This window comes from Zootoca vivipara, chromosome Z (genome assembly GCF_963506605.1).
Source record: "Zootoca vivipara chromosome Z, rZooViv1.1, whole genome shotgun sequence".
Lineage (NCBI taxonomy): Eukaryota > Metazoa > Chordata > Lepidosauria > Squamata > Lacertidae > Zootoca > Zootoca vivipara.
The window spans coordinates 30,264,812-30,281,412 of NC_083294.1; the positions used below are offsets into that span (position 1 = coordinate 30,264,812).

Genomic DNA, 16,601 nt, shown 5'->3' on the forward strand with positions numbered 1-16,601 from the left:
ATCTGGTGGTGTAGACCACCTGTTGCGATGTGGGACCAAAGTGCACCATCAAAGCAGGTTCTCCCACCTTGGTTAGCTTTACCAACCAAATTACTGTACATCCTGCGGTTGTAACAGGTTGCATGTAAGGCCGTGCATACCAGATCACTTAAAAAAAAACTAGTTTTATTGTGTTTTTATAAATAAAACTCAAGTCATTGAGAATTTTCTAGTTTTTTAATGAATCACCTAATGAGTTGCTGGAGGCAACTACCACATACATAGTGGAGCTGACCCTGCTTCCCATCCAGACAAGAGGAGTGGGGTGCCATCATTTCATTTATTTTATTTCATGAATTTACATCCTAATTTTTGATACTTTTTTATTATTTCCTGGAATTTTGTCCTGCTGAAAGAGGATGCTTCTCAGTTCACAAGGTAGTTTTGTGACTCATGTACAGCAAAATTAGATGGCAGAGGCCTGAGGTGGTAGAATGGACTGTACTACTTCAGGGGACAAGTGAGGACCACATCATTTAATCTTATTTTTACTTTTTAAAAAGGAACAGAGTTTTAAATGCTTGTGTGTGTGTGTGTGTATGTATATACACACAACCAACCAAAAAGCTCCTCTCAAGCAGAAAACTAGGACAGCAGGGAGATATGATCTCTGATGTGTTAAGAAATAAAATATTGCAGGGGGTATTGCTCTCTCTTGCTCTCTGACATGGAGAAACATTGGAAAATGGCCCTCTCCAACTGCCGCCTGAAATATTATACAGTAGTCCACTCTACCATCTCATTCTGCTGTATCTACAGACAGGATGCATTCATCCTATACATTAAAAGCACATGCATTCCTCCCCCAGAATCCTGGGAACTGTAGTTTAAAGGGTGCTGGGAATTGTAACTTTGCCAGGGTAAAGTACAGTTCCTAGTTTTCTTTGATCATGTGCTCTAAGTGTATGGCGGGTAGGCATAAACTCCCTGTAAACAGTGTGTAAGCAAATCAGGATGAATGATCCAGTAAACTGATTGCCTGTTCACTAAATTGCACACCTTGTATTTAAAGCACATCCTGTTAGTGATATTTTGAGGGAGACCAGAGCAAGTGACTTGCCCCCAGTTAGCTCTTTCACCACCGGCCGATAACTGTCGGTCGAGTTCCTTTCCCTGGAGCAGCAAAAATCAAGGGCCTAGTCTTCAGTAGGCTAGACTCGCCTTCAGATTTCATATCACAGCAGAAGTGGCACTACAGAGGCTGGGCATGAACGTTTTATCAAGCATTTATTTAACAAACAGCTGGACAAAAGATGAACACATACAATCTCTTCATGTCCTAAAGCAAAAGAGAGAGAACTAACTTCTCCATAGAAGTTACCAGAAGCACACTCACTGATTTAACTCAGACAGGGTAAAATGACACCAACTGACACCAGTCATGTGACATTTTCTCTTAAGGTGGAATGGAAAATTACAACACATCCTCCCAAAAGAATACAGTAGTTTGTTAAGGGTGCTGGGAATTGGAGGCAAACTACAGTTCCCAGGATTCTTTGCGGGAAGCCATTTAATTTAAATGAATGTCATGTAGTATTCAAGTCCTATGAAGGAGTTGGGTATGCTTAGCCTACAGCAGAGATAACTGAGGAGGGGGCATGATAATGCTCCTCAAACTCATTAAATGCCGTCACATACAAGTGGGCAAAGACCAATTCTCTGATGCCCTGGAGGGCAAGACTAGGCTCACAACCACATTTAAAGCATACAGCTCCCTGACCAGAGAATCCTGGGAACTGTAGTTCACCCCTCTCAGAGCTACAATTCCCACCACCCTTCACAATCTACAGTTTCCGAGATTCCTTGGGAGAAGCAATGTGCTTTAAATGTAAGTGAGCCTGGATCTAACGGGCTGAGGTCACCGGAAAGTAGTGGTTGATTGAGCCTTAGGAAATACTCCTTGGCAGCAGGTGAAGTTAAGATAGCGGGACCAATTCCCTAGAGCCTTCCCTTGCCAGAGGTCTTCAAGCAGAATGCTGGGCAGCCATCTTTTTTGGGGGGGGGGCTCTTGGTTTGCATTTCCTGCACTGAGTAGGGGTGATGATAGAGTCAGAGACGGGAGAGTTGGAAGGGACTGCAAAGATAATTAAGTCCAACCTTCTGCAATGCAGGACTCTTTTTGCCCAACGTGGGGCTTGAACCCACAACCCTGAGATTAATAGGAGTCTCGTGCTCTACCAACTGAGCTATGGCCTTCGAAATCTCTCAAGCTCTATAATTCTATGACAATGTAAGAGAGCGGCCACAGGCCCACCCCCCTTGTCCTACTCTAGCACTGTCATGTCTGCAATACCCCCACATTTCCTGTGAAAATGTCTGGAAACCAAAGAAAGGGAAACAAAACCCCCACAAAGGCTGGAAGAACTTGATCTAAGGTTGCCAACCTCCTTCCACAGGAGGGCTTTGCTGCCTCCGAAGGCTTGCACACCAAATTCGGACATTAGAGCAGGCTATATAAATTGGGCTGTGGCCTCCCCAATTTCTCTTACAGCACCCATATGCACAGTATTATTATCACCCATTCTCTCTGGTTCCACATCCCTTTGTTTCCAATACAGGAATGTACTGGGGGGAGGGTTACCTGCCCCCACACTGAAAGGCTACTGGAACAACGGGGTTTTCACCAACTTGCAGTCCAGAAGGAAATGTTCTGCCTCCTGCGCCCACTTGCCGTTTGAATTCAGGTTGCCATAGCAACCTGACATAATGGAAGACTTCCCCCCTTTAAAATAATTTGACTTGTTGCCATGCCAACAGAGGGAGGTAGCAGGAGAAGATTCGTCACTGAGTACTCTTGCCTGCCCACCCCCACCCCCCCACCCCAATACTGGAGGGGTCCAAAAGGATCCCAAGCCTCGTGCAAAACAGAGCCCAAACCTGAACAGGAGATGAAAGTTCAGAGAATACAGATGCACCCACGGAACTTAAAGCCTGAGGGATTAAACACAAAGGGGTGGGGGACTGAATCTCTGTGTTATGACTGTTCCAAATTCTGCAATATGCATACATTTTTCACCTGGGGTGTTAAAGTCTATCAGTGGTTGTGCTGCAAAGCCAGAAACTCTAACCTGCGGCCCTCTTGAAGTTAGTAGACTACAACACCCATCATCAACCCCGCTAGAATGGGGTTGATTTCCCCATCCCTGCTGTACCCTAATGTTTTGTGAATCATTGACAGCAGGAGTTTTCAATGTGGCACCCAAAACTTACCAGGTATTGTGCCAAAAAACACCATCAGAAATGGCAAAAGAATCTCCCCACTGCATTGCTTGCCACATCACCACCAACACTCTTTCAAAATGTGCAGCAAGGCCTATAACCCAGGGGGAGGGTGCATGCTCTGTGCAGGCTTTCCATGCAATAGGTCCAGCTTTTCAATTTCCGGAACCTACAGTTAACAAAGGATTGGGCAGGCATGTGGAGAATATTCCTGCCTGAAATCCTGGAGAGCCACTGCTAGTCAGAAGTAGAAATACCCTGCTAAATTGGTTAAGCTGCCACTTTGCAACTTTTAAGGTTACTGTTTAATTCAAACAGCTGTTTTCTGGGCAACCAGTGAAAGGTCAAGCACCCCTCTCCCCAGGCATGCCCCTTGCTTATGCTAACAGACACCATCTGGAGGTTTGCTCAGCATATCCCAGAGCACCTTGCAGCAGATGCACTGTGCCTTGGCAAACAACTATATGAAATCTGTCAACTCAAGATGGATATTCCTGTTCTTGCTAGAAGAAGAGAACATTACGGTATCCATGGATACAGAATGTCTTGTCCACACCAGGTTCTAAGAATCTCAGAATAATGAGACAAAAGCAACAGAGTCCAATCTAGAAGGGCACTTGGGGGAGGTGGGCATTGTCTGTAGGGCTAAGTGGATGAATGCAGCCTCCATTGAGATTATTGAATAGGCAGAGGGACCACAACCTGTTTTGAAGCATCGGTATGCTTCTTAATGGCAAAACCTCCAGAACAGCTATGCAACAGGCAGAAATCCAACATATGAAGCTGTACCCATCACTGCAACCACATGCTAGAGGAAGCTCTGCTGCTCCTGCTTTCAGTAAGAACACTGGATAGCTCAGGTGATTGGAGTGTGGTGCTGATAATGCCAAGGTGGCAGGTTCGATCCCTGTATGGGGCAACTGCATATTCCTGCATTGCAGGCAGGCTGGACTAGATGATCCCTTCCCAACTCTACAATTCTATGATTTTAAAAAAAATCCTGCAAAGACCCACCTAGTCCAGTGTTCAGTTCTCATGGTGGCCAACGAGACGTTCAAGGGAAGCCTGCAAAGCAAAACCTGGACTCTCCTCACATGTGATTCCCAAGCAACTGGTATTCAAAGGCATGCACCCACTGACAATGGAGGGGGAAGCAATATGCCTCTGAATACCAGTTTCAGGGATCTCAAGCAGGGAAAGTGCTCATGTCCTGGTTAGCAACTATGAGAAGAGGATGCTGTACTACAGAGGTTTCTGGTCTGGTTCAAATACCTGGATCCTGCAGGGAAGAAATAAAGAAAAAGAGGAGACAACTCAACTGGGTAAGACCATTTGAAGGCATTTTGCTGCCTGAGGTAGCACATTCCATGTACAAAAGCCAGCCAGCCTGGCTGTTGAATCTTACTTGGATAGCAGCCTCTACTTTTCCTTGGGGCAGCAGGCTAGCTGAGGAGCTACAGCATAGGCCAGCTTTGCCCATGTCCGACCCCTCAACATTTGCTGCCTAAAGAAGCTTGCCTCACTCTGCTTCATGGTATAGCCGGCCCCTGCTCCAGCGGTTTAGCCACAGGCATATAACAAGCAAGCCCCATACCTAGATTTCAGAACCACCTCCAGTAAATATGGGACCATTTTCAAATTTTTGAAGAGTGGGAGAAGGGGGGAAAACCACACAGAAAACTCACAGGGCTTTTATCCCCATGTCATCAAGAACTTTGGCTTGAGAACATTGGGTGCTAACACAAAAGAGAGGCAGGATGACTCATCGGATCTGCGCAATTCTTGAAGTGTTTGTGGTCTTGAAAGACTGCAGGGGTGGGGAAACCTTTTTTGCCCAGCAGACCAGATCTTTAACTCCTGACAGGATGTCATAATGATGTTAGTTGGCGACAGGTGGATGGTCCTGCTGCCTATCAGAGTTGGCCCACGGGGATGGAGGCAGGAAAGCGACTAAGCAGGACAGAACCCCCTGCCCATCAGCTGATGCACAGGGAGTTCAACCCTGCTATTTTTATTTTTTTGCAGACATCAGTTGTGCACGCACCTGATCCAGCCCCAACTCAACCTCTCCCAGCACACCTAGTGCCACATATGATGTGAGGTATGCAACAAGCAGGCAAGGTTTAGGGGAAATGGCCTGGTGGGCTAAATCTGGCCCCTAAGCAAGAGGTTCCCCACCTGAGATAGACTATGGGTACCCACCTTTGGGTATGCATGCTGACAGTAAGAGGGGCCAACACGAATAGTGGGAAGAGACACCACTTTTTTTCTCTCTCTCTCTCATTCACACATATTAGAATCATAGAGTTGGAAGAGACCACAAGGGCCATCCAGTCCAACCCCCTGCCAAGCAGGAAACACCATCAAAGCCATCCATGCATCCTCTCTCTCCCACATGTAGATATCCCCTCATCAACCTCTAGAGTAATAGGCAACTAGTGGCCTGATAATGCAATCTATCCTGCCCAGCAGTTTTGCTGGGGCTTGGCTCCTACCGTAGCACCTGGCTCCCAAGGAACTCAGTCCTTTGCTTCCTGCATGTATACAATCGCCAGTCCACATTCCTATCAACGTAATAGCCATACTTTGGATGGATGGAAGGCTGAAGGGGCCAGTAACACGGCCTTCCACACAATTACTCACTCCCACTTGACTGGAGACACAGCCAAGGGGCTCTTTAACCACCTCCTCCATTTCAAGAGCAACAGATGCTTTGACAGAACCTCCCCTTAGTTGCTCCAAGATGCAGCCAAAGGGTCTCTTGAAACTTTTCCTCCGTGAATTGCACCAGAGGCTCTATCTGAGTAGCAGCTGGGATGCATCAGAGAAAGAAAGCTGCTCCTCTTTTGGGAGGCAGTAGAAGAGCCCTTTGGCTGGATCACTGCTCAAATGGGAGCAAGCGAATGTTTCTGCTGTTTAATCGCACCTGTTTAAAACAACAACAACAACAACAGAGGGGGAAGCAGGTACCAAGCAGGCAATTGTAACTCTAGACATTGACTTATAGACCTGACAGTACAAATGTTTTCGGAGGCAGCTGTGCAAGCATCAACTTTGACCATCACATCTGTGCATTATTGCTGGGGGCATTCTGGAACTCGGTAATAATGAGGCATTGGGATTTGCCCCTTGCATGCACTTTAAGAGGACACCTGCTCAGTAGATCAGTTAGTGTGGGATTTAAAGCTAGTCTTCAAGCTAGCCCAGGAATAAGCCAGCCCTTCGTCATTCCACTACCAGAGGAAAGAAAGTGGGATTTCTCCCCCTTTGGTCTTGAATTTCAGCTAGCTGCTGCAGGCAGGAGGAGGCAGGAGGCAGGGACCCAAAGGTCAGAATAAAAATCAAAAGCCCATTTGCACAAGTCAGGAACAGGGGGATCTATGTGACCCTCCAGATGTTATTGGACTACAACTCCCATCAGCCACAGCTAGGCTGAGGAGGGATGGTGGGAACTGCAGTCCAACAACATCTGCATCTGGACGGCCACCGGCTCCTCGTCTGTGGCAGATGGGATGCTTCAATTGCTGGGCTCTGGAATCTTAGGACTACATTTCCCAATAGCCTCTGCCATGGACAGGGTTGTGTGGCTGGGAAAAGGAGGGGAAGCTGGGTATGTGTGGAGAAACAGAGAAAGGGCTACATGCTGGAAGAAGACCAGCAAAACACCAGCACCGAGTCAGTGGTGGGAAAGGTGATTCCTACCAGCAGTCAGGAATCCCTGGGCTTGTTTCCAGAGTCAGGTCACATCCACACCTTTACATTTAAAGCACCCTTAAACCACTTTAACAGTCAGGTTTTCTCCAAAGAATCCTGGGAACTGTAGTTCATTAAGAAAAGTCATCATACAAGTGTTATTCTCAGCACCCTTAAAAACTACAATTCCCAGGATACTTCGTGGGAGGCTCTCTAGGGTTTTGAGGGAGGTGAAATTCCTACCTGAAGCAGGAGATGCTGGGGCTTGAACCAGGACCTTCTGCAGGCAAAGCAGGTGGTCTCCCCTACTGAGCTGTGGCCCTTCCCAAATACAGTCATACCTCGGTTTAAGTGTGCTTCGGTTTGAGTACTTTCAGTTTAAGTACTCTGCGGACCCATCTGGAACGGATTAATCCACTTTCCATTACAGTACTTTCAATGGGAAAGTTCACTTCAGGTTAAGTATGGACTTCCAGAACCAATTATACTCATACTTCGGGTTAAGTATGCTTCAGGTTGAGTACTCCGTGGACCTGTCTGGAACGAATCAATCCACTTTCTATTACTTTTAATGGGAAAGTTCGCTTCAGGTTAAATACACTTCAGGTTAAGTACTCCACGGACCGTCTGGAACGAATTAATCCACTTTCCATTACTTTCAATGGGAAAGTTCGCTTCAGGTTAAGTACGCTTCAGGTTAAGTACAGACTTCGAGAACCAATTGTGTACTTAAACCGAGGTACCACTGTATAGGCAAATATTAAATAGCATTAGTAACCCATTCATCCACCCATCAAAACCCTCAGCATCATCTGACACCTACTATCTCAGCCAAAATGGACATAGAGTTGGAGATCTATGATTGCACTTTCTGCTTTTTTGCAGGAGGGTTGCTTATTTTGAAGCTGCTGCATGGCGAGCGTGGGCTCTGAATTTGATCATGGGACTGGGAGAGAGGCGGTATTCCCTCTTGTGCTTGTGTCCTGATCTGAATTGCCTTTTGCTGTGTGGAGGGCAAAAGAAAGCAGTTGTCTATATCAAGCCTGGATTCAGGCAACCCCCTGTGGTGCTAACAGCAGCTTACTGGGAGGTGAGGAAACAATGACAAAAGCAGCGCAGGGGGAATTATTAAACACACACTTTCCCCCAGCTGCCACTGCTCCAATTGAAATGCAATCCTCCTCGCCTGCCTTGCAGCAAGCTAAGAGAAATAAAAGCACTGGCAAATCTCACAAATCAAGTAGGGTTTTCAGCTCTCAAGAGGTACCTGGTGACAATTAGTGCTTCCATGTAGAAGGCCCTAGGATGAGCTCATAGAATCACAGAAATTGTAGAGTTGGAAGGGAACATGAGGGCCATCTCGTCCAATCCCCTGCAACGCAGGACTCTTTGGTCCAATGTGGGGCTCGAACCAACAACCCTGAGATTAAGAGTCTCATGCTCTATCAACCAACCTATCCTTAAGCGTCTCCAGTTAAACGTGGACAAAGCTGCAGGTAATAGGAAGACCCTCTGCCCGAGAAGCCGGAGTGTTGTTGTCAGTCAGAGTGAACAACACTTCGCTAGACAGCCAGATTAGTTTGGTCTAGCACATGACACCTTCCTACATTCTCTACCCCCTGCCCCCAGCCACAGAACGGACCTTGGTGCAGAAGGAGTCCAGATCTCTGCAGTTCCTCTGTCTTCCGTCCCTGTTCTTCTGACCACAAGTACTTACTGTCCAGCAGGATAGGATGGGAACAGACCCCAGTGCCCTAGAGCTTGCATGTCTGTCAGCTACAAGTTCCCTTCCAGAAGCTCTTCAGCTGGGGCTGCAGCTGGTAGAAGTGAACCCCACCCTCAGATAGACCATATGCCCTACATGAGCTAACCGCAATGTTACAAAAATAGCTTGTGAAATGGGAACTGTGGGGAGAAAGGGGCAATTCTGATAATACAGAAGGGGAGAAGCGAGCTATGGTAGATTACCACTCCCCCCCACCCCTCTTTAGGACTTTGGTTGCACACAAAGCAAGCGGAAATCACCGGGTGAAAGTTTTATTGGCACAGAGCTGCAGGGATGACAAATCATTCACCTGTTGATTTCTGCTTGTTATAAAACGGTTTAAAAAACACGAAAACTCTGCCCATTAAGCAGAAGGGAGTAAACTCATCGTCTATAGGATTTTAGCTGATCTTGCACCTCTAGCTGCCCACCTTTAATCCCATTCTGCTAGGAAAGCGCTGAGCTGCCTTGTTTTTGGTGTTTTAATTTGTTTAACTTAGTACATTCGTCTCTCATTCTCTTTTCCGTTATGGAGCTCAAGGCAATACAAGGAATGACAAGACCCAGGACTTCCTCCGTCCAGGAAGGGCTGGCACACACAAAGCATGGCGCTCTGATAAGGACATTTTTTGGCTAGAGCAACCATTGCAGCCCGACAGCAAGGCCTGCCTAGGAAAGCTGTCAGCAATTAGCCCTAGAGCAGGGATAGCCAATGTGGTGCCATCCAGATGTTTTAGACTACAACTCCCATCAGCTCCAGCTTGTGCGATCCATGCAAATTTTATGCAAAGCTGTGCCTTCTCTTTTTGGCGATGGGTAAGTGACCACCCTCCTCCAGGAACTCACCTGGAAAAGGCAGGACATACAACAGAATTACCCAATGCTGCCATTGATCTTCTTGGATATTCTATTCTTGGTTTGACTGTGGGCAGGATTCCTGCATTACAGGGGATTGGACAAGAGGACCCCTGGGGTCTCTTCCAACTCTATGATTCTATGGTAGCACCCTTGGGGTGGTGAGCCCTCTGCTGGACCTGAGGCCCCTAGCAAATGCCCAAGTTTGCCATCTTCTAGGGCCAGCCCAAAGTAGAAGCCCTGCAGGCTTCTGTACTATTTAGAGCAGGCATCCCCAAACTGCGGCCCTCCAGATGTTTTGGCCTACAACTCCCATGATCCCTAGCTAACAGGACCAGTGGTTGGGGAAGATGGTAATTGTAGTCCCAAACATCTGGAGGGCCTAAGTTTGGGGATGCCTGATTTAGAGTGAGTCTTCCACCACCTCCAGAGTCAACACTCAGCAGCAGCTGAGGAAAAGGGTGGCATGCCCCCCTTGCCCTCGCCTACAAGACCATGGCTAGGACTGGTTTTAAATAAGAAGGCAGACAGGTAGGGGAAGGGAGAGGTCCCACTGAGAGTGGCCCACTTGTCCTTGGCAAACCCCACAAAGCAATTTACCGTACATAGGACTATTAAAAGAAAAAGCATAAAGTATATAATAAAACAGCCGATAGATGCTACAAGAGGTGTGGGGAGAAACCTATTCAAAACTAGATCTTCCTTGAGGGCAAGGTGATGCTTTGGTAGCCCCCGCAGGTGGTGGCTGGGATAGGAAGATCACACACACATGTACAGTTTGCTTATATAATCCAACTGATCCAAGAGTACACATTCATCACGGACTGCTTCTTGTGCCATATTTTTTTATTGTTAATATTAATGAACATTCTTAATTCTTTCATTTGAGGAAATCTATATCCATCAACCAAAAACAACCACCACCCCCATGTCTTTTACCAAATCACTTTCCCTTATTTGCTTATATTTGCAGTTCTGAAAGTGTATGCCACTATTTTGGTCCAATGCACATAAAAACAAGCTGCTAAACTTGTTAAATGCCAATAAATTAGCAAGTAACTGAATCTGAGGCTCGTCTCCTTTTGAGTTTGAGGTCCAGGACAAATGACTATCCTACCCCCTTGCCCCATCTGATTGGCCCTGGAGCCATCCTGGATTTTCTGCTGCATAGTAAAATGAGGCCACCTATTACCCACTTTCAATTTCTATGCCCTCTAACTTTGTCCCTCCTCCTCCTTAGAAACAGAGGAAGTGGCCTTATAACAAGTAAAGCAAACAGTCCACCTAGCTCACTGGTGGTGAACCTTTTTTCAGCCCCAGAGTTAAAAGTGGTTAGAACGACAAATATAAATTTTGCATTTATAGACATGCTCTATGCTCCATCCAGACCAGTGAGAAGCGGAGCTCAAGGACACTTCCCAGCTAAGCAAAACCACAAGGTCCCTTCCTGGAGATGCCAGGGATTGAACCTGGGACCTTAGAAGAAGATGCTCTTACCACTGAGCTATATACACCCTGCCTCCTGGCACTACTTGCTTGCTCTCCTGCCCTCCATGAGTGAGCAAACAGTTGGAGGAGCAAGAAGATGGAGCATTAACGCTTTTCCGCATCTCATCGGCGCCTTCTAAGAGTTGAAGTGAATCAGGCCCAGGAGGAGAGACAAGGGACTAGGTAAAGGTAAAGGGACCCCTGACTGTTAGGTCCAGTCGCGGATGACTCTGGGGTTGCGGCGCTCATCTCGCTCTATAGGCCGAGGGAGCATGTGTTTGTCTGGAGACAGTTTTTTCCGGGTCATGTGGCCAGCATGACTAAGCCGCTTCTGGCAAAACCCGAGCAGCACACGGAAACACTGTTTACCTTCCTGCCGGAGTGGTACCTATTTATCTACTTGCACTTTGACTTGCTTTCGAACTGCTAGGTTGGCAGTCAGCAATAGCCAGTAGTTGGGAATCACAAGGGATGAGACCAAGGGACAGCTCAGTCGGTAGAGCATGAAGACTCTTAACCTTTGGGTCATGGGTTCAAGCCCCACGCTGGGCAAAACATTCCTGCATTGTAGGGAGTTGGACTAGGTGAGCTATGACCCTTGTGGTCCCTCCCAAGTCTACAATTCCAAGATTCTAAGCTGTTCTGCTGAGGTCCTGCTTTCAGGCTTCCCATGGGCATCTAGTTGGCCACAAGATGCTGGACTAGGTGGGCCATTTCATCTGATCCAGAAGGGCTCCTGTGTTCTTAATTGACAGAAGAAAGTGGCCAGAATCAGTAAAACGGAGCCAGCTGAGATCAACTTGCCCAAGGTTCCCCACCAAAAAGAAAAAACCCAGCACTAGGCTAATGCCAGAAGGTCAAAGCACCTGAAAAAGAACAGAATTTGATGCTGGTGGAGAAAAGACATGTGAAAGTGGGGGGGGGGCACCACATCAGCACACTCAGAATAGACTGAACAAGTAGCAACTGGAAAACAAAGGGAGGGGGAATCCCTTCCAAAGAACATTTCCTTTTAATGGACCTGGCTATAAAGATCTTTCCACAGAGGTACGGGGTGGAACAGTGCACGCACACGCACACACGCACTGCAAGTTCACTAGCAGGAAGTGTGCGCTTCTGTGCATATCTGTGCTGCCCTCACAGGTCTGCAGTCCAGCCCCGCAGAGCGTGGGAGATGCACAGCATCATTTGAGCACACCATGTGCTGCTCCAGAGCTCAGCCAGGGCAGGCAGCCAAAGAGCTTGCTAATAGCCTGTCTGAGAGGCGCATAAGTTCCACCTGCTGGCTGTGGTGGCAAACCACAGCTCCGACAGACGAGTGGGACGGCTGAGAGCGAGGCACCTAAAGGGACACGACAGGATGGTGCCGTGCCCAGGCACACAACCTGGAGGGGCGCAGAGCACAGCTGTCGTGTGCCAGCCTGCCCTTGTGCCAGCCTGCCCCTGCAGAACAGACCTCCTGTGACACCCACAACAGGGTGAAGCTGCTCTGAAAGCAGGTTGCTAAGTAACCCATCCTCCTGCCCTCAGGATCATTGTTCAGCCAATGGCAACATGCTCCAATGACATCATGAGCCTTCAGCATGGTATGAACGCCGTGTGCCTGGCTTGATTTCTCCCTTCGGATTGTGAAAGAGGGTGCTGCTCAAAATCAAGACAATTGCCAGGCTCCTCTGCACCTCTTTTAAAAACTGCTGTGTTAAAGGTCCCTTCTGCCCCTTGCGCAAAATAATGCCTCTCCCACCATGCACAAAAATCATACTGCCTCCTCCTGGCTCCGCTTCATTTTGAGCAAAGCGAACCATTTCATTTTGAGCATTCTAAAACTTTCTGTTTGATTTGTGGTGTCTTTATTATCACTAACCAAGTGTCCTCTGGATGGTTCGGAACACAAATCCCATCCATCCCAGCCAGCTTGTGGGAGTTGTAGTCAAAACACCAGGTTGGCAAAGGCAAGCATATAGCAATAACGAACTTGTTATCCGAGTGCCAGTTCTTACATAGGCTGCAGACACACCATATGCCCCCCTCAACACTTCCCCTGGGATATTTCTCCACCAGTGTCAAGCTCTGCTCTTTCTCGAATGCTTTGACCTTCTGGCATTAGTCTACTGCTGGTTCCAGGCTTGTTTTGGGGGGGGGGGGGGGCGGAGCGGGCAAGATGTTCTCAGCTCTGCTCCTCTCACTGCATGTGGCCACTTTCTTCTTACAGTTAAGAGCCCCGAGGAATCAGGAATCTAGTCCATCCTGTTCTCACAGAGGCCCAAAGAATCCTGGGAACTGTAGTTTGTTTAGGGTGCTGAGAACTACAGTTCATACGGGTAAACTATAATTTCCCAGTATTCTTTCCGAGGGCATGCTGTAAATATAGAAACATATATAAATATATAAACAGCAGCACCCATGCTGTGTGTGTGTGTGTGTGTGTGTGTGTGTGTGTGTGTGTGTGTGTAAGGGGGAAACCCTGAATAACAGAATGAGGATTGAGAATAGGTTCAGAATGCTGACTGGCTGCAGGAAGGGGTTAGTTAGGGCAGGGGTCAGCAAACTTTTTCAGCAGGGGGCCGGTCCTCTGTCCCTCAGACCTTGTGGGGGGCCGGACTATATTTTGGAAAAAAAAATGAACGAATTCCTATGCCCCACAAATAACCCAGAGATGCATTTTAAATAAAAGGACACATTCTACTCATGTAAAAACATGCTGATTCCTGGACCGTCCGTGGGCTGGATTTAGAAGGCGATTGGGCTGCATCCAGCTCCTGGGCCTTAGTTTGGAGACCCCTGAGTCAGGGAACGGAAATGGAATATCTCGGAAAGGGCACACATGGCTGCTTGGCACCCTGAAGAAGAGCATTCTACACTGTCTCCTATCTGTAATCCATCTATTTGCAAGGGGGCTGATTGAGCAGGCATACCGTGGGGCTGCAAAAGCAAACAACACAGGCCAGCAGTTCTAATTCCATAGCAACATCTAGCATTCCCCAGAGAGCTTCCAGCTAGTTGGAAACCTTTTATCAGTTTTGGCAATCTGGATAGGTGGCTGCAATTTTCATTCAAGATAACCTGGAAAATAATGCAACAGTCCTCACGGAGCCTGCATCTAGGACGTTTATTCAGAACGCCTTTTCTGGCTGATCTGAGATCTCCAGGCCTTTCCTTCTAGATTGCTAATGAAAAAGGAACCGCTTCAGCCCTCCCTCAACCCCCACCCCCACCCCCAAGAAAAACCAAAGCCTTTGATCTGCATGGCTTATTTATTATAGGGATGAATAGCAACTGAATTGCACTGATTTCCCTCTATTTTTTCCCATCACAATGTATCCAGCACCTGCCCTACTGTTCTAGCATGCAGGCATCTGCCACAAGGCTTGCAAGCCATTCAGAGCTTTTTTCCCCTCTAACAAGCAAGCTTCCAGCTTCCAGCTTGCTTTATTCAGAGACGCCCTCCGAATCGCATGACTCCAAGACCTCAAGAACAGGGAGGGAAGAAAAAAACCTCCAGATATATCACATGGCAAGGCTGCAGAAAGAAAATAATTCTTAGGGAACAGCAAAGATTCACTTAAGGAGCCAGCACTTTTCCAGAGGTTAGGGTGAATTGGCTGGGGTGTGATATGCCCTAGCAGGACCCATTATTTCACTGGTAGAGCATCTGAAGCCCTGGGTTTGATCCTCCGCATCTGCAGGTAGGGTTGATAAACCCTGGAGAGCCACTGCCAGTCAGTGTAGACAATACTGAGCTCGATGGACCAATGGTATAGCACAGGTTCATACGTGGAGCTGGAGCATGAAGCTGGCCACATCTTTAGCCTAGCCATGATTGTGATTATTACCTTTGCCTGTTGCTTTGGTCAAAAACAACCCAAGGTGACTTACAGGTGATTCACTGGGCACCAGGCCAGCTGCTTCCTTCCTTCCAACACCACCCCTGTCCCCCGGGAACTCTTCTCCCTTGATCCAGATACCTTTGCAGTTGACCTCCATGCACAATTCAAGGAAATTACTCGCAAGCCAGAGTGGGAGTAAAGAGGCCCATGATACAGTCTGAGAGGTGAGATCAGACATAGAAAGACAACTTAATGGCATGGCGAAGCCTGCTGCCTGCCCAAATGACCTCATCTGTGTTGCTGGAATTACCAGGAATGCTGCCTTCTCCCTGTGATGCAAGGCTGGCTGGCTGGAAGGAAGGAAGCAACAACCGCACTCCCAAGAACTTCAGCCAGGGACAAGCAGGCAGGGAATCCCTACAAGGGAGAGATCAGGGTAGGCGCCAGGAGAAAAAAAAGGTGTGCCTGATATTTGCAAAAGATTACTGACCCCCTCCCCATAATGTAGGAATGTCAAGCGTGAGCTCTAGTTCACTGTTCCCAGAGGATCAAGACAGACAGACAGACAGAATAGCAACAGTCCTACAGGCAGTAGTGGTTGGGGGTCTAATGGAAAGCCAGAAGTAGGTGGAGCCAGAGCCAATGACAGGCAGAACCAAATAATTCTAGTTTTGTCCTCTTCCTCCTCCTTGATGAGTTCTATAAGGGCAAACTGAGACCACATATGATGAAGCTGACATGCAGCACTATGCCCTGGAGTGATTTTAAGTAGGAAAGCAGGGCAAATGAGGTTGATTGGGCAGTGCCCCTTCTGTTCTAGTATGGGTCCCTGAATGTCTCCTTTGCCAACCTTGTGAGAGTGGAATCTAATTACAGCACAATGCAGAATATGTTTACTCAGAAGGAAAGTTCAACCTATACACACATATGATGGCAGCCCTCAGGGAGGTTTGCTTGTGGGATGAGCTATTTATGATAACATCTGTTCTACACAGAAAAGAAGTGGAAAACTAGCATTTTGCATTGCAAAAGAAAAAGCAATGTAGGTTTTGCAAGGTAACAACCTTGCAGTTTGCATGGTAGCCATGGAATCACAGAATGGTAAAGTTGGAAGGTACCCCAAGGGTCATCTGTTCCAACCCCCTGTAATGCAGGAATATCAAACAGAGCATCAATGACAGATGGTCACCCAACTTCTGCTAAAAAAAAACCTCCAAGGAAGGAGAGTCCCCATTCCACTGTTGAACAGTTATTACCATCAGAAAGTTCTTCCTGGTGTTTAGTTGGAATCTACTTTCTTTTACACTGGTACCTTGGGTTACAAACACTTCGGGTTACAGACTCCGCTAACCCAGTAGTAGTACCTCGCATTAAGAACTTTACCTCAGGATGAAAACAGAAATGGTGCTGCGGCAGCGCAGAAGGCCCCATTAGCTAAAGTGGTACCTCCGGTTAAGAACAGTTTCAGGTTAAGAACGGACCTCCAAAATGAATTAAGTTCATAACCAGAAGTACTGCGGCACCCCACTTGTCACTTTTTTCCAGGATGATGAGGAACAATTAGTGAGCACTCTTTGGGTTCGGTCAGTCAACCAGCTACAAATTCACCTAACAGTTACATTGTCCAGCCCACATTTTACCAACTTCTCCACAATAATACTCTTGTATACTCCTCCTTTGTGATTTTCCCTTTCTTCCTTTTCTTATCCATGCCC

At 47.4% G+C, this 16,601-nt stretch overlaps 1 protein-coding gene and 1 non-coding gene across 4 annotated transcripts in view; both read right to left on the reverse strand.

Moving 5' to 3' along the window:
• Window positions 1-16,601, reverse strand: part of NHSL2 (NHS like 2) — a 124,263-nt gene that overhangs the window by 34,542 nt on the left and 73,120 nt on the right. The window lies entirely within an intron of this gene.
• On the reverse strand, window positions 2,160-2,232 carry TRNAR-CCU (transfer RNA arginine (anticodon CCU)). Its single transcript is given in 2 exon segments — window positions 2,160-2,195; window positions 2,199-2,232. It is a non-coding gene; the product is annotated as a tRNA-Arg (tRNA).